This window comes from Callithrix jacchus, chromosome 2 (genome assembly GCF_049354715.1).
Source record: "Callithrix jacchus isolate 240 chromosome 2, calJac240_pri, whole genome shotgun sequence".
Classification (NCBI taxonomy): domain Eukaryota; kingdom Metazoa; phylum Chordata; class Mammalia; order Primates; family Cebidae; genus Callithrix; species Callithrix jacchus.
Window position 1 is genome coordinate 7135122 of NC_133503.1, and position 25626 is coordinate 7160747.

Sequence of the window (25626 nt, forward strand, 5' to 3'; positions counted from 1 at the left end):
TTCCATATTGCATTTTCTTTGTCTAATCATTGTTGATAGACATCTAGGTTTATTCCATGACTTTGTTTTTGTGAATAGTGCTGTGGTAAACATGTGAGTGCAGGTGCGTTTTTAATATAATGATTTTCTTTCCTTTGGCTAGGTACCCAGGAGTGGGATTGCTGGATTGAATAGTAGTTCTATTTGTAGCTTTTTGAGAAATCTCCATGCTGTATTCCATAGAGGTTGTAATAATTTATTATCACAACAGCATGCAAATATTCCCATTTCTCCCCATCCTCGCCAGCTTAAGCAGAGCTGTCACAGTTTCTGACCCTGAACTGTGTTCTCATTTTCAAGAAGAACCTTTGAAAAATCTCGATTTAACAGGATCCATTATTCCAAAATAGTTGAGAAATCATCTTTAATTCCTTGAACTTACCTTTTGAGTTTTAAACTACTCTAAATGTGTCATTAGCTATTTCTTCCTAACACATGGCCTGCTGACCCCAAGAGGATTCCTGGTGAACATTTCACTTTCTCCATCTTGTTACCTATGTATTCACTGATATGGGAAAGCACTGTGGAGCTGCTGGATAGAAAGGGCGAGATAAAACTGAGGATTCGCAGGAATGTGAGCTTTGAGTGGCTGACTAGCAGTGCCATTTACCGAGATGGGAAAAATGCGAAGAGCAAACTTGTAAGGGAGTCAAAAGTTTTGTTCAACCCTGTTAATTTTGAGATGTACGTGTAGCTACCAAATGAAGGCTTGGAGTTTCTGTGAGAAGTCAAGCCTGGAGCTAGATGTTTTTTTAAAGAAAGTGTTCTTTAGGCCGGGCACGGTGGCTCAAGCCTGTAATCCCAGCACTTTGGGAGGCCGAGACGGGTGGATCACGAGGTTGAGAGATCGAGACCATCCTGATCAACATGGTGAAACCCCGTCTCTACTAAATACAAAAAATTAGCTGGGCATGGTAGTGCATGCCAGTAATTCCGGCTACTTGGGAGGCTGAGGCAGGAGAATTGCCTGAACCCAGGAGGCGGAGGTTGCGGTGAGCCGAGATCGTACCATTGCACTCCAGCCTGGGTAACAAGAGTGAAACTCCATCTCAAAAAAAAAAAAAAAAGAAAGTGTTCTTTAAAAAAAGTATTTAATTTTATATTTTTATGGAATTAGGGACACAAGTGCAGTCGTGTTACAACGACGCATTGTATAGTGAAGTCTGAGCTTTTAGTATACCCATCACCCCAATAGTGTACATTTTGTGGAGATGGGGTCTCGCTATGTTGCCCAGACTGGTCTTGAACTCCTGGCCTCAAGCAGTCCTCCCACCTTGGCCTCCCAAAGCACTGAGATTATAGGCATAAGCCACCATGAATGATCAGTTTTCTCTTCTATGAAATGGGTAAATTTTAACTTCTTCACAGGATTCAATGAAATAATAAGTAGGAATCATTTTCTTCTAGTCATTTCACTTGCTGAGTTGCTAGCTTTGTTCATTGCAATCTATGTATACCATTGAAAGACAATATCCAACAGCATTGGATAACACTCCAATATTGTTGAAGACTACCACATTCCTGCCTTGGATTGTAACAAGTACTTCAAAGCCTATAAACTAACCACCTGGGTCAGATGCTGCCGTAACAGAACTCACAGCCTGAGAAGTCGTATCCACTGAGATCAGCTATCTGGTCTGACGTATGACCAGTACCGTAGAAGGCTATTGAATACACTCATCCAGAAGCTGTAGACACACACAATAGTTCATTGCTTTGCCTCCCTCTCAATTCCTATTAGCTCTTGTCTGCCATTAACCTATGAAGTCTGTGTGTGTGTGTGTGTGTGTGTGTGTGTGTGTGAGAGAGAGAGACAGCCATTAACCTATGAAGTCTATTTGTGTGTGTGTGTGTGAGAGAGAGAGAGATTGAGAGAGAGAGAGAGGAGGGTTTGGGTAAAAGCTGGAAAATCTTCTAGACAATTCTTAAAAAAAAAAGCTGGTACACCTGAAGTCTGGTTGTTGCACTTTTTTGGAGAGAGTTGTATAGATCCAGTATAATTTGCTGTATAGATCCAGTCTAATTTCCCCTCCACCGCACCCCTGCAGCTCCTCCCTTCCCCAGATGGTTACATTGACCATATGATTTGTTTCATGTTCTTTCCATACGCAGTGGGAAGCTCTTCTCTTCTTAGGCTCCACTGGGCCCTACCTGCTGAGGAAGCTCGTGCAGACTTGGCCTTCTATGTGATAAGCTAGGATGTATAGTTCAGGGCATTGCCTTTTTCTTGCTCACTTTTCTTTCTACTTGTATGCCTTTGTGAGCTCTCCTGCATTCACCCAGCAAATAGTGACTGTGTGCTCTATGTGGTAGATTGCATCAAAGAAACAGCCATGCTGCTCCACCCAGCCAGGAGTGGGCGGTCTCCCCCCTTCAATCTTGGCTGACCCTGTGACTTGCTGTGACTGATAGAATACAGTGGAAGTGCTGCTTCAACTCTTGGGCTCAAGCAGTCCTCTTACCTCAGCCTCCCAAATAGCTTGGACTACAGGCGTGCACCACTATGCCTGGCTAAATTAAAAAAAAAAATTTTTGGTATTGATGGAGGCTTGCTATGTTACCCAGGCTGGTCTTGAGCTCCTGGGCTCAAGTGATCCTCAAGCAATCCTGGGCATGATCTAAAGAGGGTGGGTAGCTTCTGCTTTTGCTTTCTTTCTTGGAAGCTTTAATAGAAAAACTTGAGATGAGTTAATGAATGATGAGAGGTGAGTGACAGAGAAAGAGAGAGAGAGACAGAGAATGGAAGGATAAGTGGAAGAGATTTGAGATGGCCCAGCAAGATGACCGAGACAACAGCACCAAGGCCCCAGTCATATGAGGGAGACCACCCTGAATGTCTTAGCACCAGCCAAGCTCTCAGACAAATGCAGTCTCATTAGTGACCGTGCAGAGGGGAAAAGCTTGCTCAGCTGAGCCCAGCCAACCACACAAGTTGTAAAAATAATAAATTATTGTTGTGTTGAGCTAGGGACCCATAAACATTTTCTGTAAAGGGCCAGATAATAAATATTTTAGGCGACACAAGAGGGCTTTATGGTTTCTGTCGTAACTCCTCACTTCTGCCACTGTAGAGTGAAAGCAGCTAGAGACGATATGTAAATGAGTGAGTGTGGCTGTGTTCCCATCAAACTTTATTTAGAAACAGAGCTGGCAGGCTGGACTTGCCTGTGGACAATAATTTGCTGACCCCCATGTTAAGTCAGTAAGCTTTGGGATGGCTTCAAGAATGTGATAGATAACTGAAACGGCCTACTCTTATGCTCCAGGCAGTGTGGCTGGTGTTGAGCTATAATTGTCAAAATGACAAACTCATCCCTGCCTTCAGGGAGCTTGCAACTTGTCTGAGCTTTATGGAGAAAGAGATTGCAGTCAATAACTCCCGTCCAAACAACCCCCAAGGCAGAAAGCCAACTAGGAAGAATTCAGTGAAATGGACAGCTCTTGAAGGAAGGAGATGGAGTTGGAGCTGGAGGCATGCTTATCTGTTCTGGTTTACTATTGCTGTGCAATAGATCCTCCAAAACTTGGTGACATAAAACAACCATTTTATCATGCTCATGGATTCTGTGGGTTAGGAATTAGACAGGGATAGCTTGACCTTAACCCATGGTGTCTCGGCCTCAGCTGGAGAGACACAGTAGCTGCGGGTGTTTTGTTATCTGGAGGCTAAAGTCATACAGAGATGTCTTCATTCAAGTGTGGCAGTTGACTCTGATTTTCAGTGAAGGAACCTCCACATGGCCTAAGCATCTTCAATCAGGGTGGCCCTAGGTGGTTTGGGGCTCCAGGACTCAAGGACTTTGAACTCCAGGAGATACATATATATATATCTGTATATTATGTTAGATCATATCATATTATATATATTAGGTTGGTGCAAAGTTTATTGTGGTTTTGCCATTACTTTTAATGTTAAAAACTGCAATTACTTTTGCACCAACCTAATATAGTATATCTATAGATATATCTATGTTAGCTATATTATATATAATATACATAACATACATAAAGTGTATATAACATATACTGTGTATATATATAATGTATGTATATATTATATAGAATATATAATGCATATATTATATATATGTACTTATATAGTATATAATATGTAATTGTTATATATAATATGTAATTATAATAGATATAATATATACTATGTAATTGTAATATATATATATATATATATATTTTTTGAGATGGAGTCTCGCTCTGTCGCCAGGCTGAAGTATAGTGGCGCGATCTCAGCTCACTGCAACCTCCCCGCCGCCAGTCCAAGTGATTCTCCTGCCTCAGCCTCCTGAGCAGCTGGGACTACAGGCACGCACCACCACACCCAGCTAATTTTTTGTATTTTTAGTAGAGATGGGGTTTCACCATGTTGGCCAGGATGGTCTTGATTTCCTGACCTCATGCTCCGCCCGCCTTGGCCTCCCAAAGCGCTGGGATTACAGGCGTGGGCCACCACACCTGGTGGTGGTGTGGCTCACATATATTATATATAATGTACATATAATATGTGTGTATATTTATATATAAGAGGATATGTATCATGGGAATCGGCTCACATGATTATGGAGCCTGAGAAGTTCCACCATCCTCCACATGCAATCTGGAGACCCAGGAAAGCCTGTGGTGTAGTTCAGTCTGTCTGAAGACCCGAGAATCAGGGGAGCTGATGATGTTAACTCCCAGTTTAAATCTGAAGGCCTGAGAACTGGGGTTGCCACTGATGTAAGTCCCAGAATTCGAAGGCCCAAGAACCCAGAGTTCTGATGTCTGAGAGCCAAAGATGGGTGTCTCAGCTCAGGAAGAAAGAGTTGATTTGCTCAATCTTTACCTTTCTTTAGCATTCAGGCCCTCAATGCACTGGATGATGTCATTCCATATTGGTGAGGGCCAATCTTCTTTACTCAGTCTACTGATTCAAATGCTAATCTCTTCCAGAAACATCTTCGTAGATGCACCCAGAAATAATGCTTTACCAGCCATCCGGGCAACCCTTGGCTCAGTCACGGTGACATAAAATTAATAATCACATTGGTATATGAAGAGAATTAAGTCACTCAGTTTTGAATAGGTTTGGGAGTGCTGAACCTTCCTTGTCAAGGCTGATTCGAGTTCATAATGTTCTGCTCACTGTATCCCTGGAGAAGAAGCAACTAGGGAAATTATGCTCATGGATTGTCACGGTCCTTACTAGAGAAGGCCTGTATTTCTTGCATTCTTTATAGCAGTACGGTACAGGGATTGAGGGCAACTACTGTGGAGTTAGACAGTCTGACATTACTGTTACAGCTCTGTCATTTTCTTGCTATGTGACTGTGGGTCGATTTCTCAACATCTAAAGTCCTGTTTGCTCATTCAAAAAAGAATAATATTTTCTTTCTGAGAATTGCTGTAAACTTCTGATAAGATAATGCATGTCACCAGCAAATAGTAAATGGTTAATACTACTATCTTAAAATAGACTGGATTTTGAGCATTTGGTAAGTTTTAAGGAAAGGATAATGGCAAACTAATATAAAAAGAGCTAAATGAAAAGTAAAAAATTACCAGAAAATTATCTTATGCTGAAAGCAGTTTTAATTTTGGTAAATATTCATTCAAGCTGCCAGCAATCTCTTTATGTGCATTTATACTTAGAGGCATAAATTATATACACAAGTGCACACATATACACACATAAGTACATACACATATACACACATAATTGCATACATGTATATACATACACATACATTTTTACATAAATGACATTATATTCATGGTGCATCATAACCTGTTTTACTGAATACCATACCTTGAATATCTACCACTGTTTAAAGAACTGATAATATGGATTTACCCATTGTATGGATTTACCATAGTTTAATTTGTCACAACTTATGGACATTTAGGTCGTTAGACAATTCGGCCTTTTAGAAAGACACAAAGACACAACATAACTAAGACTTCAGTTACCTTAATTCATACACAGGCCTGACTCATCTTATGCTTCTTTCCATTTCCAGCCTCTGACTGATGTCTTTGCCTTCTGAATTCTTACTCACTCCCGGCTCTGGTGGGAATCTCCGTTTCTTATGGTATTATTCCTGTTAGCAAACAAGTGACCCTCTCTGGCGTTGACCCACCCAAGACCCTGGCTTCCTGTAGTTCCAGGTCCACCCAGCATGAGTCTATGTGGCCAGCATTTCTACTGGGTTTACCCAGCCTCACTTTCTGTGGGGACCATTGATAGGAAAGTCATAGACAATGTTTTAATGGTGGAATCATTCCATGTCTCTGAATAAGATGCTACAGAACCCTTAGGGCTGGCAGCCATCTCAGAGGACTTCTGATGAAATCTTTCTCCTGTGGACTGTCGGCAAGGAGAATAACCCTAAACCCAGATCTGATGATAAAAGGCGAAAGGTGATGTTTTACAAGGCAGAAAAGGAGATAATGGAATTTAGAAGAGGGGAAACAGGCTTGTCTCTGATTCGGAACCTAGGGCTGCAAAAGCCTTAATTGTTACGGAAAATGGTTCTAACAGGATTTCTTCCCTAGGAAAATGATATGAAAATATATCCTACCAAGAGACTAGAATTTATTATACATAAATAAAGCTATTAAAAAATGAGTCCCAAGTTGAAGACCCAGTTCAGCCAGTTACAGAGTTAAGGCAGAGAGACAACTATTTTAGCTCACACCCTAAAAAATAAACGGGAAGGAACATCGCCCTTTGGAGAGGCAGCTGCAGGGTAAACAGGGCTCCCATGGCTATTCCAGCTCCATCTGAGCCAACTGGGAAGTAGGCAGCAAGACCACCCATAAAACCAACTCAGGGTCACCCAACTCCATTTATCAGTGACCTGGGACACGAGCCCATTACTGCCTCGCTTGCTCTCCATCTCTGACACGTTCCAGCTCTGCCACAGTGCAAAGCTCTGGCTCTTACTGCTTTCAGAACCTGAACATCTCTGACCAGGTCAGCCAGTGGGTTCCTAGCAGGCACTGTTTCTGAAGGGTTGTTGAAATGATATGGGAAGGCCGAGGCAGGGGAAAGTAGCAGGAAAGAGTGTTTTGTGTACTGTCTGTGCGGTCCAGATTTCTTGTTGCTTTTGCTCTAGTTTCTTGGGACAGTGAGAGAAAAATCACGTTTCCCATGTTCTTTCACAATGCCTGGGATTCTGTCTTTGTGAAGTGAGGTCTATGGAACCCACAGATTACTGTTCCCCATTCAGGCCTGTTGGTCTGTTAGTGGAAATTTCTCTGAGAGCTCTATGATACCACAGGCATTTTAGAAGAAAACATAAAACAGAGATATCAGAGCGTGCTGCCTGATGCTCTTCCATTACATTTCTTAATATCAACATGAATGCCCCAAAGTGCTCTATAATTCTATGATGGTACTGTTCATTCATTTTTTATTTGCGTTTGGACAGGGCTTAGAGAACAAATTTGCACACACATTTAACTTTGGCTCTTTAAGATTTGGAATTCAAATTATCTGAACCCCATTAAATATTAATAGAATGCAACCACTTTGCACTTCGCATGTTTCAGAGGGTTTCACAAACATGATTGCATGAGATGATGTAGGCAGAATGATTGTTTGGGTCCAGAATCAGGAGTTGTGGGCACTAGTTCTGGCTCTCTCTGCACCCAGGGGGTGGGACCTTGGAAGATCCACTTGCTTTTCCTGGACCTCAGTTTTCAACTTTCTAAAATAAAGGGGATCTAGCCAGGGGTGGTGGCTCATGCCTGTAATCTCAGCACTTTGGGAGGCCGAGGCGGGGCGGATCACTTGAGGTCAGGAGATTGAGAACAGCCTGGCCAACATAGTGAAACCCTGTCTCTACTAAAAATTCAAAAATTAGCTGGGCGTGGTGGCACATGCTTGTAATCCCAGTTTCTTGGGAGGCTGAGGCAGGAGAATCGTTTGAACCCGGGAGGTGGAGGTTGCAGTGGCTGAGATCACACTCCATTCTGGGAGAGATCGTGAGACTCCATCTCAAATAAATAAATAAATAAATAAATAAATAAATAAAAATACATAAAATAAAATAAAGGTGATTGACTTGATGGTCACTGAAATTCCTTTCACATCAGATATTTTATGTCTTTGTGTTTATCACCAATGGTCATGTTAATTTAGCACGGGGAATGAGATAATTAGCCTAAAGAAGACAAACAAGTAACCCTTTGTGAGTGATGAAATCTTCCTATTTAATGAAGACTTTAATTTTAAAAGTTTTCCTTGTAAGTCGGAATAGAGCTTTGAGTTTTACCGTCATCATTCTATACTTTCAGTTTCATAAGATTAGAATTTCATTCCTCTTGTATGTTTTGCTTGCAATGAAAATAAACTGCTACTAGTTCACATGGTGGGGGCTTGGGGGGGAGGTCTTAGCTAGGACCCAGGTGACAGCCTTGTTTTGTTTCGAGCAGTGGTTCTCCAACTTTTGTGTATAATAGAATCACCTGAAGGGCTTGTTCAACCAGATTACTGGGCTTTATTCTCGAGTTTCTAATTCAGCAGGTCCGGAGCGAAGCCTGAAAAATTTGTATTTCTAATAAGTACACAGGTGATGCTAAGGCTCTGACCTGAGGACCACACTTTGAGAACTGTTGATGTGGGAGTGTGTTGGCTTGCTCTGTTTTGCCTTTGTTGCCAGAGAAAATAGGGGTCTTCTGAAACCAGCAGAGAAGAAGAAGTAGGTTACAGAAACAGAAAACAGAAAAAACAGAAAATTAGGACTTGATCAGTATATGTAAGATCCTTAAGAATAAGCTGGGATCATTTAGGCACTTCTTTCTCTCCTTGTTATTTCCTCTGATTAATTTCTAGTGTGATCTGAGGCTCCCTGGGCTGGTTATGGAATTCTCATCCCAGGAGCTGAGGCTGGGATGGATGGATCATCTTATTCAAAATAGCTAGGAGGAGAAGGAGCCAGAGGAGTCACAGTAGATGAATTTGGGAGTTGTATTTTTTGCAACCAAGAAAAGCAGTGGTGACAAGGGGAGAAGGCAGGAAAAATCTGCATAGCACTATGTACTGGTAATGATAGTTTTTAGGGTTGTGGCAGACTTGTTCACGCACATCAGTATTCTTTTCTTTTTCCTGAACACACAGCTAGAGTTCTCTCAAAGCTGAATATGGTCATGATTTAGTCACGTCCAGTGAAATATGAGTGGAAGTGATTTGTGCTCATCCTAGGCCAAGACTTTTGAGAGGAGGTTGTGTCTCCTCCTTGTTCTCTTTCCTTTCCTCCATCTTGTGGATGGAGACTTGAGGAGCCTGAGTCCCTGAATCACTGCATGGAGGAGAGCTGCTTCTTGTTCCGTAGCTCTTGAACTCTTACACAAACTGGAAATATACGTCTGCTGTATTTGATCCATTGTAAATGATTAGGGTTAATTTTTCCTCCTCCTCCTTCTTCTTCTTCGAGATGGAGTCTTGCCCTGTTACCCAGTCTGGAGTGCAGTGGAATGATCTCTGCTTACTGCAACTCCATTTCCGGGTTCAGAGTGATTATTCTCCTAACTCAATATCCCAAGTAGCTGGAATTACAAGTGTACATCATCATTCCTAGATAATTTTTGTATTTTTAGTAGAAATGGGGTTTCGCCATGTTGGCCAGGCTGGTCTTGAACTCCTGGCCTCAAGTGATCCACCCGCCTTGGCCTCCGAAAGTGCTGGGATTACAGGCATGACTCAGTGCACTAGGCCTTCATTATTTCTTAAGGGTAGAGGACTAAGCTGTGGGGATGAGAGAAAACAGAAAATTAGGACTAGATTAATGCATGTAAGATCCTTAAGAATGAGCTTGGATCATTTAGGCACTCACAAGCCCTATAACGGCCAGGATGTCACCTTCTCTGATCTAAACCTAAGTAAAGATTACCTAAGACGATGTCAAGAGGCGTTGTAAGAGAGAGTCTTCTTAGTACTAGTGTTATAATTATTCTTAAGAACTATAACCTCGAAGTAGCTTCCAACACCTTTTGCATTTTGCAGGAGCTCAATGTATTAAATCAATAGGCTAAATGATGTAAAAGAAACCACTGAGTGGCCAGGTACGGTGGCTCATGCCTGTAATCCAAGCACTTTGGGAGGTGAGGTGGGTGGATCACAAGGTCAAGAGATCGAGACCATCCTGGCCAACATGCTGAAACTCTGTCTTGACTAAAAATACAAAAAAAATTAGCTGGGCATGGTGGTGGGCGACTGTGGTCCCAGCTACTCAGGAGGCCGAGGCAGGAGAATCGCTTGAACCTGGGAGGCAGAATTTACATTGAGCTGAGATCATGCCACTGAACTCCAGCCTGGGCAACAGAGTGAGACTCCATCTCAAAAAAAAAAAGAGTAGCCACTGATTAAGGGAACCTCATTTAGATAATTCTGATCTAAAGAGAAGGGGACGTCCTGGCACTTATGGGGCTTGTGAGTAGATCTCGAAGAAGTTTATGAAATCGCTTGAGAACGCCCAAATATAGGCATGCTTTCCTATTTTCAGGATGAAAACATTAAAGAATGATTCACATAGGCTAGGTGGAAAAAAATGCTGAAGAATAAGGAAAGGGCAGAAGCTCTTGGTATGCTAAGAGAAAAAGATAGTTCTGGAAATATTTACCGAAAGAACAAAGACAACCTCTTAGAAACTGTGTGGTGACCACTGCCTTGATGAGAGAGGAAGCAAAATCATAAAAAGGAAATGGAAGAGGTGAAGGATTTAACAGGATCAGATTCAGATTTAGCCAGCCAAGACAAACAGGAAGAAATTAGCAGGAGGAATCAAGGTAACTAATATAAAGTATTAAGATGAAAAAAGTCACAGTGACGTGGAAGACAAACTTGAGAAGCTCTCGGAGTTCAGGAGAAAAAGCTAATAGATAAAAGCCCCAAGAAGTAGACAGATATGGATTAGATAGAGAGAAAACTTAAGAATGACAGAGATTTCTAAGGAAAGAAATAGGACAAATGGAGCAAAATGTAAAAAATATATGTTTAAGGAATCTATATGAATCTGGAAAAGAATCTGAATTTAAAGATTGAAATGGTTTGTTATACTACAGGTTAAAACACTCTCTGTCTCTCTCACTCATATTCTAGCAATTAAAAGAATTCTGAGTATTAAAATAAGTCACACAGTCCCAGTACAGTGGCTTTTGTCTGTAATCCCAGCACTTTGGGAGGCTGAGGCAGGAGGATAGCTTGAGCCCAGGAGGTAGACACCAGCCTGGGTAATATGGTGAGACCCCCATCTCTACAAAAAATTAAAAAATTAACCAGGCATGGTGGCACGTGCCTGGTAGTCCCAGCTACTCAGGAGGCTGAGGCAGAGGATCACTTAAGCCCAGGATTTGGAGGCTGAAATGAGCTATGTCTGTGACACTGCTCACTCTGTTCCAGCCAGGGTGACAGAGTGAGGCCCTGTCTCAAAAGAAAAAAGAAAAGAAAACAATCATACAAGATTTGGCAAATATCTAGGAATATCGAGGCAGGAAAACAATCGGTTTCACCACAGAGCAACACAATGTCAGGCTGGCTTCAGACTTCTGCTCTTTAAAATGAAATTCTGAAAGATGATGGAATAATGTCCCCCAGGTTTTACAGAAAAGATGTTTAGATCCATGGATTTTAAACTTGCCTGAGTTTTTATTTGTGGTTGAAGGTAGAAGCAAAATATTCTAGAAAATGTAAGGATCTAGGAAATTTACCAACGGCTTGCTCTTTGTAGGAAAAAAAAATTGTTTTGGAAGACGTTGTCTAATTGACCTAGAGCTAAATCAATATTATGAACTCATGAAAGTCAGTGCTCTGACACCCTTTGTGTAAAAAATGATCCCAGGGCCGAGCACGGTGGCTCAAGCCTGTAATCCCAGCACTTTGCGAGGCTGAGGCGGGTGGATCACGAGGTCGACAGATCGAGACCATCCTGGTCAACATGGTGAAACCCCGTCTCTACTAAAAATATAAAAATAGCTGGGCATGGTGACGCGTGCCTGTAATCCCAGCTACTAAGGAGGCTGAGGCAGGAGAATTGCCTGAACCCAGGAGGCGGAGGTTGCGGTGAGCTGAGAACACGCCATTGCCCTCCAGCCTGGGTGACAAGAGCGAAACTCCGTCTCAAAAAAAAAAAAAAAAAAGATCCCTAGCCAAGTGCAGTGACTCATTCCTGTAATCCCAGAAGTTTGGGAGGCTGAAGTGAGAGGATTGCTTGAGGCCAGAAGTTAGAAAACAGATGGGGAAACATAGCACGACCCCTGTCCCTCCAAAATAAAAATAAAAATTAGCCCAACATGAGAGTGTGTGCCTGTAGTCACAGCTACCTGGAGGCTGAGGTAGGAGAACTGTTTCAGCCTAGGACTTGAGGCTGTAGTGAGCTATGATTGCACTACTGCACTCTAGCCTAGGCAACACAGTGAGATCCTGTCTCAAGAAAAAAATGATCCTGGAGCTTCTGCCTCCTCCTCCATTCAGGTTGCTGGCCTATGGGCCCATCTCAGCTCTGCAGAAGGCCCACGGATATGGTTTGGCCCTGTGTTTCCACCTAAATCCCACCTTGGGTTATAATAATCCCCACGTGTCAAGGGCAAGACCAGGTGGAGATAATTGAATCATGGGGGTGGTTTTCCGGATGCTGTTCTTGTGATAGTGAGTGAGTTCTCATGAGATCTGGTGGTTTTATAAGGGACTTACGTGTTTGCTCCGCACCCATTCTCTCTCCTGGCGCCCTGTGAAGAGATGCCTTCCGCCATGATTGTAAGTTTCATTTTTATAACAACGAGTGTCAGAGCATTGACTTTTATGAGTTCATAATACTGATTTAGCTCTAGGTCATTAGACAATGTCTTCCAAAACCATTTTTTCCCACAAAGTGCAAGTCGTTGGTAAATGTCCTAGATCCGTACATTTTCTAGAATATTTTACTTCTACCTTCAACCACAAATAAAAATTCAGGCAAGTTTAAAATCCATAGATCTAAACATCTTAGGCCTCCCCAGTCATGTGGCACTGTGAGTCAATTAAACCTCCTTTTTTAAATAAATTACCCGGTCTCGGGTATGTCCTCATAGCAGCATAAGAATGGACTAATACGCCCACCGTGCTCTGTCATACCCCTGGGAAGCCCATCTGGTTCTCTGCCTATCCTTGTTACCTGGGATCCTAGGACAGCTCAGGAGAGCCAGGTCTCAGGGTGTCTCTCTGTCTGACTAATGTTCTGCAGCCAGATTCATGTGACTGCACCCCAAGATGGAGCTGGGGAAATATGAGAGGCAAGACTCAGAAGTAGAGTCGTGGATGACAAATGGAGTCTGGGGTCTCCTTTGCACTCTGTAATACCTTCATTTATCCATATATCTGCCTCCTATAACACCTTCATTCATCTGTAAAGCTATCCTTCTCGGGCTGGAGAGGGGGAAATTGGCACATTTATATTAGAGGTTGAGATTTCCCCTTTCCTCTTTCTATCTGTATGTCTCTTAAATAAAAACCTGCAATCTAAGTGATAAAAATAGTTGACTTGGGTTTTAGGGTAGGGGAGATTATGAGATTCGGACAAACCTTTCTTAAGAACATACCTCGGATTGCAAGGTATTGTCTGATGCAGAATCCCATTTTTGGATTTCAGAAGCTGAATTTTACTTGAGTTTCCTCTATGCTTCCTTTTGATAATAAACTCCCTTCAGACTGACAGAGAGAATTTATTACTGGCTGATTAGGGCTAACTAGGATGAGAGTATTTTACAGAGAAAAGCAGTATGATACTATGTTACCCTTAGATTAGATGACCCTAATATTTATATGTTTTATTTAATATGTATGGTAAATGTACACATACAAAATTGAACAAGTTATGAATGATGATTATTTCTAGTATATAGTAATATTAATATACTACATATTTTTTCTTTATATTAGCCTGAAATGTCATTTTTCTAAGTTCACTATAATGCATATGCATTGCTTCTATAACAAAAGCACAGTAAGTACTGCTTACAAGTGTAAAAGCAAGAAGTATAGGGACTTAAACTTACAGTTGCCAAAGCGTATAATTCACAACAAAGTTCAAAAGGCAGTAGTGCCCGGGCATGGTGGCTCACACCTGTGATTTTGCCACTTTGGGAGGCCACAGAGGGAGAGCTTGAACTCAGGAGTCTGTTGCTCAGCCTGAGCGTCATGGCAAAATCCCGTCTCTACAAAAAATACAAAAATTAGCCAGGTGTGGTGGTGCGCACCTACAGTCCCAGCTACTGGGGAGGCTGCGGTGGGAGGATCACTTGAGCTCAGGAGACCAGGCTGGAGTGAGCTGAGATCATGACACTGCACTCCAACCAGGGCGATGGAGCTACACCTTGTCTCAAAAAAAAAAAAAAAAAAAAATGGCAGTAATAACTTGTAGGACAGAACTGTGAGATATAATATTTTAACAAATTTATATACATAAGAGTCAGAATATAATTTTTCTTTAAAAACCCATATGTTGGGAGGCTGAGGCAGGCAGATTGCCAGAGCTCAAGAGTTCGAGACCACACTGGGCAACATGGCAAAACCCCATCTCTACTAAAATTAAAAAAAAAAAAATTAGCCAGACGTGGTGGCACATGCCTGTAGTCCCAGCAACTTGGGAGGCTGAAGTAGGAGAATTCCTTAAACCTGGAAGGTGGAGGTTGCAGTGAGCCAAGATAGTACCACTGCACTCCAGCCTGGGAGAGAGTGAGACTCCATCTTAAAAACAAAACCAACCAACCAACCAAACATAACCCAAAAGCCATTTGTGTTTTTAACTTTTAAATAGAATGTTCAGATGGAAAAATCCACTCACTTGTTCATATGTTGCTATGGCTGATCCGGGGACTTCTACAACATGTGAAATGGTATAGGTAACATATTTAATGTGTAAATGGTCATTGTTTTGTCCATAGGTACAGTTTTTCTTTAAGTTGATTTCATTGTCTGGTTGTTTCTTCTTCTTACCGAGGGCTAATTCTGGAAGGAAAAAGCTAGAATTCTGTTCCAAAGCCTGGCTTTTATCACTGTTTCTCTCTCTCTTCAAAGGAGAAGAATGGAAGGGCGTTACGAAACAGGAACCATAGCTTGTTGGGGAAGATGAATTACCAAGTGATGAATCAAACCAGGGCCACCGTTGGTGCCCTAAATCATAAGAGTGGGCTGTCAAGGGAAACCCCATAGGAGATTTAGGACTTGGCACCACCTATCCATCTCATCCAGGATGCATTTAGCGAACTCATGTGCTCAGGTGTCAAGTGATATTTGGGGGCATGGATCTCTTGGGGCTCTTATCAAAAGCTTCTGTGACTAATTAGAAAGGAATCAGTGCCCCTGCCTTTCTCTGGAGCTGTGTGAATACTGTGAGGTGCTAGAAATGAATGTCTACATTTGTGTCATTCCACCTCCATCCCAGCTGCTTAGAATAAGAACCAGCTCTCTGTGGACTTCTCCATCTTTCTCTTGGAACTAACTAAAGGTCATTTGAGCAGTACATCAACAGTTCTGCTCTTAAAAACTTCTGGATTATGAAAATAGGAATGATACTCCATGTGAGGGAGAGTGCCAAAGAGTCATTGACTAATAGTCTCACCTCACTAAATTCCCATATGGAAAGACCAGATCACCAAGCTTCTTCCTTCTTCCTGCTTTCAAGGATTGTCTCCTGAGCCCTGGTACCTAGGAAAAACCAGGCTCCCTTGACATGTTTTAAGATGGAATTTTCTAGAAGCGCCCGGTTTTCTCTCAGGCACTTCCAGTCTCTTGGTTTGGTATCTCGCCTCGATTGAAGTTGGCTTTCTGCCAGCAGCTCTTGTTTGGGTCTCTCCTGATTTCAGGACGTTCTGTTAACTCTTCTTCAGCCAATTCCCAAGTGTCATCCATTAACAGTTTGAAGGCAGACATGTGAAGCTAGCACCCAGCAAAGTGGTTTGGAAAGTAATGATGTTAGGCAGAGTGTGGGTTATTTTCAAAACAAACCAGCTGAATTCAGTCAAGCAACCAAGCAGTTTGTAACTGGTTGGTTGTGATCCAACAGTTGGAAGAGTCGATGTCTTTCAAAGCCATCTGTGTATATAGACACAGCGTTACTTTCTATAAACTGACATACTTATCATCCTTCCTCTTAATCGACACATTAATACTTCTTACCCTTTAGGTTTTTTTTTAATGCTTGATGATATATTTCATTAGGGAACTAATTTCTTCTAATTAATTGAAGACACAGTATTCCTCTGTTAAACCTGATTTCATCTATAAAAAGAGGTTCTTTGAGCATGAGAGGATTTTACAAGCACAAGCAATTTCATTTGCAATGTCCTTCTGAGTCTGGGAACTGGAAATATAATTTGCAGTGAGCTCCATCTTCTCCAATTCATCCTCCTCCTTTTCTTCCTCCTCTCTCTCTCATTTTCCTTCAGGCTTTCAGCACATCACATTGTTAATCTAGATTCCAGAGGCTAAACATTGCTAGGAATAGGGAATGAACATGAATCACCTCTTTCCCCCCTTTTTCTGCTCTAATTTTAAATATGTGAATCATAATCCTAGGAAAATATGCTGGGTAAAGAAAGGAAATACATAGAGAAAGAGCAGGGGAAAACACACCTGGTCAGATTTCCAGCCAGCTTCTGCAAGGCAGACACCAGACAGGCTAATAACCTGAGACAAAGTCTGACAGGTTGATATTTTGAGGCTGCTTTCCTGAAAAATATTTTTGGACCCAAAATATTGTGATGCCTACCTGCCATGTGAAATTCTAAAAGAAGACTCAGAGAAGGCAAAGAATGACTAGATAAAGGACAACTTCTGATTTTGTCAATCTATTTTGCAGCTCATACAAGTTGTTGATTTAAATAATCTATGACAAGACTTTGTGGGCTCAGTTGGCGGGAGACTGTTTGCTGGCTTGATTTATCACTGGATTCAATTTAAAATTTTCAGGGCTTTTTTTTTTAGAGACAGGGTCTTGCTATGTGGTCCAGTCTGGTCTCAAACTCCTGACCTCAAGCAGTCTTCCTGCCTCAGCCTCTGAAAGTGCTGGGATTATAGGCCTGAGCCACGACAGCCAGCCACTATGTTCAATTTTAGTGACTTGTCACAGTGGACATTCATTTCTTACTTTTATTTCTCTGCTTATGACTTGCCTGGGCCCTTTATGTTCTTGGGACCCCTCAGCAGAGCTGTGTTCTGTCTGGTCTAATGCAACAGTCCCCAACCTTTTTGGCACCAGGGACCAGTTTTATGGAAAACAGTTTTTCCATGAACAGTGAGGGTAGGGGGGAGTGGTTTCAGGATGATTCAAATACATTTCATTTATTGTGTACTTTATTTCTATTATTCTGACATTGTAATATATAACAAAATAATTGTAGAATGATGTAGAATCAGTGGGAGCCCTGAGCTTGTTTTCCTGCAACTGGACAGCCCCATCTGGAGGTGATGGGAGACAGTGACAGATCATCAGGCATTAGATTCTCATAAGACGCCAGCAAAGTAGATCCCACGCATGCGCATTCACAAGCGCTCCCGCTCCTGTGAGAATCGAATGACGCCACTGGCCACTGATCTGACAGGAGGCAGAGCTCAGGCGGGAATGCACGATATAGGGAGCGGGAGTAAACAGAGGTGAAACTTTGCTCACTCACCTCCTGCTGTGCAGCCCCATTCCTAACAGGCCACAGACCGGTTCCAGTACTGGTGCTGGTCTGTGGCCCAATGGTTGGGGATCCCTGCTACAATGGGCATGCGTCCTAGGCCACGACCTGGTCAGAGAAGACAGGTATACCTCTGGCTTTCTACCTCCCGGAATGCTGAAGCCTATTATGAAAATAGGAATCTTTATTCCTTTTACATTCCTTTCTTCCCCTTGGCACGTCCCGGGTGGTTCGAGCATAGACACTTCTTGATAGTCATTGACGTTTTCTTGAGCTGTCCACAGTGCAGCTGCCCTGCTCGTGGACCACTGACCTTGCTTCCTTCTTTGCTCCAGGAATGTTGCAACTCCTTTGTTAGACTCTTCAAAGAGTGGCCCTGGTCCTTTTGCTTTCTTATAACTCCGCTGTCCTGGAAAAAATTCCATCAGGGCTGCTAGAAAAAGGCTCTAGGAGCCACTATCTCTCACTTGGAGGTCCAGGCTGTTCTGCTTCTGCAAGGTAAGAAGCTCTGGAGTGCATGAGAACACCTCATTCCCAGTTAAAGAGACAGAATAAAGAACATAAAAGGTGTGGGCTCCCAGCATTCCGGGAGGTAGAAAGCTAAAGGTGTAACTGTCTTCTCTGACCAGGTTGGAGCCCAGGAAGCAAGTCAATTCGAACAGACAAAGCACAGTGCTACCGATGGGTCCCAAGAATATAAAGAACCCGGGCAAGTCATAAGCAGAGAAATACATGTAAGAAATAAGCGTCCATCTGGCAAGTCACTAAATTGAACATAGTGGCCAGATGCAGTGGCTCATGTTTATAATCCAAGTGCTCTGGAAGACCAAGGCAGTAGAATTGCTTGACTCTGTTTCTACCAAAAAAAAAAAAAAAAAAAAAAATTAAAATGGAATGTAGTGATAAGTCCAGTAAAGTGTTTCCTTAAGACAGAGCCCACAAAGTCTTTTTTGTGTGTGTGTGTGTGTTTTGTTTTTGAGACGGAGTCTTGCTCTGTTGCCCAGGCTGGAGTGCAGTGGTGCAATCACAGCTCACTGCAACCTCTGCCTCCCAGGTTCAAGTGATTCTTCTGCCTCAGCCTCCTGAGTACCTGGGATTACAGGCACCTGCCACCACACCCAGCTAATTTTTATATTTTTAGTAGAGATGGGCGTTCACCATGTTGGCCAGGCTGGTCTCAAACTCCTGACCTCAAGTGATCCACCCGCCTTGGCCTCCCAAAGTGCTGGGATTACAGGTATGAGCCACTGTGCCCAGTCACAAACTCTTATAGTAGATGATTTAAATCAACAACTTCTACGAGCTGCTACATAGATTGACAAAATCAGAAGTCATCCTTTTTGTAGTCACCTTTTCTTTCCTTCTCTGAGTCTTCTGTGTAGCCAGCATTCCTCTGAATAGATGTTCTTGTCCCTTTAACTAGCAATGAGGTGTTCTCATCTAAAGCAGAGCTTCTTACCTTACAGGAGCAGCAAGACCTAAGCCTGCAAAAGGGACATGGTGGCTCTGTAAGCCATTTTCTGGTGGCCCCAGTGGAATTTGTTTTAAGAGAGTGGGAGTTACAAGGACACAAAAAGACCAAGGCCGCTATTCGGAGAATCTAGCAGAGAAGTTGAAGTTGGAGCAAAGAAGGAAGTCAAGGTCAGTGGTCCATGATCCAGGGCAGCTATTCTGTGGACAACTCAAGAAAAACTCAGTGGTTATCTGAGCAATGCTGGCTACTGCACAGCCACTAGAAAGATGTTGAGACAGGGCACCAGGCAGCCCAGGAGGGCGGTTGCTTAGAGCTGCTTACAGTGAATCTGCAGCTCCCAACGACTTACTGTATGATTTGCCTGGATCTGAGAAACTATATTCTTCAGAGGCTGATGATGGTGCTCCTAGGGCAATGGTTTATACTCCTGCCTAACGTCTGTTTTCCATTTCTATTCCCTGTAAATGTGTGTTGCTGGCCACTTGCCTGCACTTGCCTCTCCCTGCCCCCTCCCCTTCCTTTCTCTCCTCTAGATAGCTTTTCTCTTAGGAAGAATGGGATCATTTCTCTCTTAACAGATCTTCCCGCAGAGAAAAGTGCTGAACAATACCAACTGTGGCTGCACCGGACAGCCAGGCGGAGAATTGCCTCTGGAGTTCCTTCGCATTGTGCGGACACAGCCTCTAGTTCTTGCCTTTCCAGTAGGACTTGAAATTGTCTTTATGACAGTGGTCCCAATGTTAAGGACAACGTGGGCAGCTTCACGTGTTACTCCCGGGGAATCACTTTCCAGATTCTTCTGTCCCTCCCTCTCCAGTGTCCCCCAAATCCCCTTTATCTTTACTTCTAATTGGAAAATTGGAGGAGAGAGGTATGTTGGAAGCAGAGATCCTAAAATAGGTCAGGCCATCATGCAGCTTCCAAAATAAACATCATCAATGCCAAGTCACTGAACCATATAGCCCAAGCTGACAGTGCCTCATTACCTGCTGTTCTGACTTGGGATTTTAAAGTCACAGCAAGCATCATTGTCAAGGACTTACAAAAAGGCCTCAAAAAAAAAAAAAAAAAAAAGAGAAGGCAATTTTGGGGTGAGGAGGGGAGAAGGTGGGATAAGGGAAATGAAGAAAGACCCTGTCATGCTGGGATTGAAGTGCAAACCAGGATGCGCCCTTTTGTAATCCACATTGCTATTTTTGGTTATGAATGGGCTTGTGGAGGATGGAAAGGGGAGGAATAAATCCATCCTTGCCCCAGTGCAGGTTTGAAGTTTATGAGGATGGAATGGTAAGCACACAACACAGGGTTTTATGCATCAGCACAACTTTGTGTTAAATTGTTCTCAAAGGGTATCTTGTAGGGGAATGTGAACATGAATGGCCGTATTGTTCTGGAGGCGGAATTGCAATTACTGAAATGTGATAGGAAACCTGGTCTTAACACTGCCCAGTAAAACAGAATCCCCCTGCCTCAACTTATGTATGGCACCTATGGTCCATTTAGTCCCACATACACAAAGTAATCTCTTTGGTAGTCAAATTCCCATGAGCCACCCAGAGTACACGGCAGAAAGAACTCTGTTGCCTAGCAACCAATGGAACATTACAACACTAGATAAATCGAATCAATATTGCTCTAAATATTGAACCCTTAGATGATGAAAAAACCCTCAAAGCCATGTCCGTAACTCCTGCTCTTTCCTCTCCTAGATGTAGCAGCCGAGGAGGACCAGCTGGTGTTTCGACAATCTGCAGAGACCTACCAGAGGGAGGATAGGGGAACAGCATGCTGCCTTCCACGAGGGAACCTGGCAGTAGTCATTCCAGAAAGGAGATACCTGAAGACTGAATCCCTAGGAATCTGGAACCTCTTGTCCACTTTGGCAGCCCTGGGTGGCCTGGAAGTGAGGTAATTATGCTGAGTTCCTGACCTGCTGGCGTCTGGTCAGGAATCACTGAAGTTGAAGAGACCAACATCACTGCCAATGGTTTTTGTAAAGAACACTTGAGTTGATGGGCTCATGCCTATAATCCCAACACTTTGGAAGGCTGAGGTGGGAGGATCACTTGAGCCCAGGAGATTGAGACCAGCCTGGACAATATAGTAAGACTCCCATCTCTAAAATGATAATAATAATAAGTAGCCAGGTGTGGTGGTGAACACTGGTAATTCAAGCTACTCAGGAGGCTGAGACAGGAGGATCACTTGAGCCCAAGAGTTGGGGGCTGCAGTGAGTTGTGATTGCACCACTGTACTCCAGCCTGAGTGACAGATAGAGACCCTGTCTCTAAAAAAAAAGAACACCTGACCGGGCGCAGTGGCTCACACCTGTAATCCCAGCACTTTGGGAAGCCGAGGTGGGTGGATCACCTGAGGTCAGGAGCTCAACACAGCCTGGCCAACCATGGTGAAACCCCAACTCTACTAAAAATACAAAAATCAGCCAAGCATGGTGGCAGGCACCTGTAATCCCAGCCACTCAGGAGGCTGAGGCAGGAGAATTGCTTTAACCTAGGAGGCGGAGGCCTCCCATGAGACCCCCCCAGGGCCCTCCCCACCCCTTCATCACCAAGCCCCAATGGTGAACTGCACTTTCTCTGTCTGCACAACCCGCCGATTGATGTATTGGAACTTCCTTTCCCTTAAAGCCTCTTTTAGTCTATTTTAACCAGCCCCTTGTACCTAGGGAGAAATGAACCCAGTTTGGAAGGGGAGGGGGAGCTTTGAATGATGTCTAATCACATTTTCCAATGAGTCACTTTTTCTTCCTGGAAATAATGCTAGATCATATTCCTAGAAACAATTTCTTGGAAGAGTAGGCTTTCTGAAGAGGCTCAGTATGTCTCCTTGTGCAAAGCTTTTTTTTGGGTCCCCAACTTTAAGGTCCTGCCACAGTGCTATTGGAAGCACTGATTTTTTCCAGAAAAACTGGGAGAGTTGACTTCAGTGAGAGTTACTAAGAGGTGGAGGAGAGAAACTAACAATGTGCTTGGCACGTGAGTCTTTACCACGTGCCAAGCACTGCAGAGGGTGCCTTAATAAAACTGGAGCTGCTCGTTGAGGTGATGTGATACTCATAAGGTAGGACCCACTCTTTCCATTTTGCAGATGGAGAAACTGAGACTTATGGTAACCTATCCTTAAGATAGAGTTGTGGTGTCCCAACGGGCAGTAATTCTGGGCTTCCCTCTGGTCTTTGTGTGGTCACTGGGAGGCATATGGCCAAGCAACAGTCCCCTCTCTTAGTTCCAGTGGGCCCCACACAAGGGCCATTTCAGAAGAGAAGATGAAGGCTAGGACCTACAAGTGCTCTGTGTCATTGTCATAAAGTAGAGTATGGTCTCCACTGTGCAAGAGAAGAACCTCTCAAATTATGAGATGAGACTGGAAAACAGATCTGTCTTCCTCCTGCACGTCAGCGGTGCTATCACTGAGAATGCGCGTCTGCCCTTGGGAGTGGCGTAGTTTGAGTTTGTATAGTTGAGCGTTCAACTCCGGAATGGTACAGGCAGGTCCCGCTTCTCATTATTCTCCCGCACTTTGTCCTCTGTTATATTACCCCTCAAGCTTGGATTAGGCTGTGGATGTGAGGACTTGCAACATTGGAGGGAAAACCTTAAAACTGTCAAGGATAATTTCCCCATAGCTCACCAGGAAGGCTCCTGGGAAGAGAAACTCTCCACAGGGGTCCCTTGTGGCACATTCTTTTTTCCCTGTTGTTCTCTACCTTCAGGGATTCTTTTTCCATCAACTGTCTCATTCTTCCAATCTCCATGGGGTGTATCTTCATTTTCCTTTTGGGAAATCTATTAGGTTGGTGCAAAACTAATTCTGGTTTTTGCCATTAAAAGTAATGCCATTTGGCTGGGCATGGTATCTCATGCTGTAATCCCAGCAGTTTGGGAGGCCGAGGCAGACGGATCACTTGAGGTCAGGGGTTTGAGATCAGCCTGGCCAACATGGTGAAACCTGTCTCTACTGAAAATACAAAAATTAGCCAGGCATGGTGGTACACACCTGTAATCCTCAGCTATTCGGGAGGCTGAGGCAGGAGAATCGCTTGAACCTGGGTGGGTGGAGGTTGCAGTGAGCTGAGATTGTGCCATTGCACTCCAGGTTGGGTGATGGAGCAAGACTCTGTCTCAAAAAAAAAAAAAAAAAAAGAGTAATGCCATTAAAAGTAATGGCAAAAACCGCAATTAGTTTTGCACCAACTTAATATCTCCCTGTCCTCTGGGAAATCTCAGAATCTCAAGATCCATTACTACTTTCCCCTATCCCACCCCAAAGGTGTGTTGATCCAACAGTAGCTCATTAAATTCATGACAACACCTAGGACAGGGAAACGATTGCTTCTACTATCCCAGGGCAGAAAAACCACAGATGCCCCATGTGCGTCTCAGGCAAGTTCATGTCACGTCTCTTCTCTGAGTTCTCTGTGCAGGTCTATTTCTGGACATGTGTCTAAGTCCACCATGCTCATTCTTCCTCATTGTCACCATCGTCATGACTGTTTGTCACTCTGCTCCTGTGTGTCAGGCACGGTATAATAGATTATTCCACTGCCTCCACTGTACCTTAGACACCATCAGCCTCATTTTGCAGAGGACTGAATGGAAACAGAGAGAGAGCTTGCAATTTGTCCATGGACACCCAGCTAATATGTGGGAGCTGTGATATGAATCAAGTTCTTCCGTCTGAGGTCAAGGCTGTTCTGGAGGATCAGTTTCACAGAAGCTGGAGAGGAGATAGCTTATAGCAAATGCTCTAGGAATGTAAAAGGGACGCAGGAGGTGGCTGGCAGAATCTTGCCTTCGCTTGGAAAGTCAGGAGACCTGTATTTTAATCCCAGTTTTATTGAACTCCCAATTTTTCTTTTCATCATCTGTAAAATGAAGGAAGGCTCAGTGACCTGCCAGTTTTCTGAGTCTAATTCAGACCAATGGCTAGTTTCTGAGTCCAGGAAGCAAACTTTGGAACTGAATCCGAACCTGTACAGAGCTCAAATGTCTCTTCTTTCATTCTGCAGTTGAAACAGATAAAAGTGCAATTTCTTCATGCACCAGCACTGCCAGGGAATCACAGAACTGAGTGACCGAGGTCTCTTCCTGCCAGGCTGCCTGGAATGAAATCTTTCAGTCGCCGTTTCCTTAGGTGTTATTTTTTTTATGTATGAATAAAAATCTCAGTAGAAAGGCATTTCTGGTTTTAAGGAAAGAAATCTAAATCGATTAAATAAATCAACTAGGGCTATGAATATTTGCATTACAAATGAATTCTGAAGAATACCTCCATTTGTGCTATTCTACATTTTTTATTATTATTATTATTATTACTGAGACAGGGTCTTGCTCTGTTGCCCAAGCTGGAGTGCAGTGGTGCTATCATAGCTCACTGCAGCCTCAATCTCTTGGGCTCAAGTGATCCTCCCAATTCAGCCTCCTCAGTAGCTGGGATCACAGGCATGCTCCACCATGCCTGGCTAATTTTTTTTTTTTTCTTGAGACAGGGTCTTGCTGTGTCACTCTGCTAATGTTTTTGATAATGAGTAGAGACAAGGACTGGCTATGTTACCCAGGCTGGTCTTCAACTCCTGGGCTCAAGCAATCCTCCCACTTCGGCCTCCCAAAGTGCCGGGATTGTAGGTGTAAGCCACTATGCTAGGCCTTATTATTATTATTTAAAAAACCCAAATAGTGGAAAGCTCATTAGTTAAAAATTAGGAGTATAGAAACAGGGCCAAAATATAACCAGCGTGCTGACTGGTTAAACATAATTATCCATTTTTCACCTTTTTTTTTAATTGGTAAAAGGATGACATACGTCTGAGTTTATGTCATTCCCATGTGAGACTTTTCTATCCTGAGATGTGCTTCTCCTTTTGAAAATGCTCTGTTTATACCTATCAAAATCCTACCTTTCCATCCTCATGCTGGCTCTTAATCATATATTTCTTTGTATTATCAACCAACAGTACCAAGTATGTTGGTGCAAGTTATTTCCATTACTATATTTTTCTTTTTTGGGGGGGACGGAGTCTTGCTCTATCGTTGAGGCTGGAGTGCAGTGGCATGATCTCAGCTAACTGCAACCTCCGCCTCCTGGGTTCAAGTGATTCTCCTGCCTCAGCCTTGGGAGTAGCTGGGAGTACAGGTGTGTGCCAGCACACCAGCATTTTTCTTTAGAGGAGCCCCCTATGTCTTAGCCCTCAGGGTGAACAGTGGGAAATTTCACAGGCATTTATTACATGCTTATGGAGGAAAGAACAAAATCAGGCGCCAGAGAAGCTTTGTTTTGGAGACAGAGGTCTTGTTTTCTTTCCCAGGCTGAGTGGTACAGTGGTGCAATTTTGACTCACTTCAGCCTCTGCCTCCTGGGCTCAAGCCATTCTTCCAACTCAGCCTCCAGTGTAGCTGGGACTACAGATGCACATCACCATGCCCAGCTAATTTTTGTAC

At 43.2% G+C, this 25626-nt stretch overlaps 1 protein-coding gene across 2 annotated transcripts in view; it reads left to right on the plus strand.

The window, feature by feature from the left end:
- LOC118149171 (uncharacterized) overlaps positions 1 to 25626 on the plus strand; it is a 300718-nt gene that overhangs the window by 101258 nt on the left and 173834 nt on the right. For both annotated transcript variants that reach the window (XR_013528662.1, XM_078354318.1), the window contains exons 4-5: positions 19161 to 19335; positions 20878 to 21076. The gene's annotated coding sequence lies outside the window, so the exon portion shown is untranslated. The remainder of the gene's footprint in view (positions 1 to 19160; positions 19336 to 20877; positions 21077 to 25626) is intronic.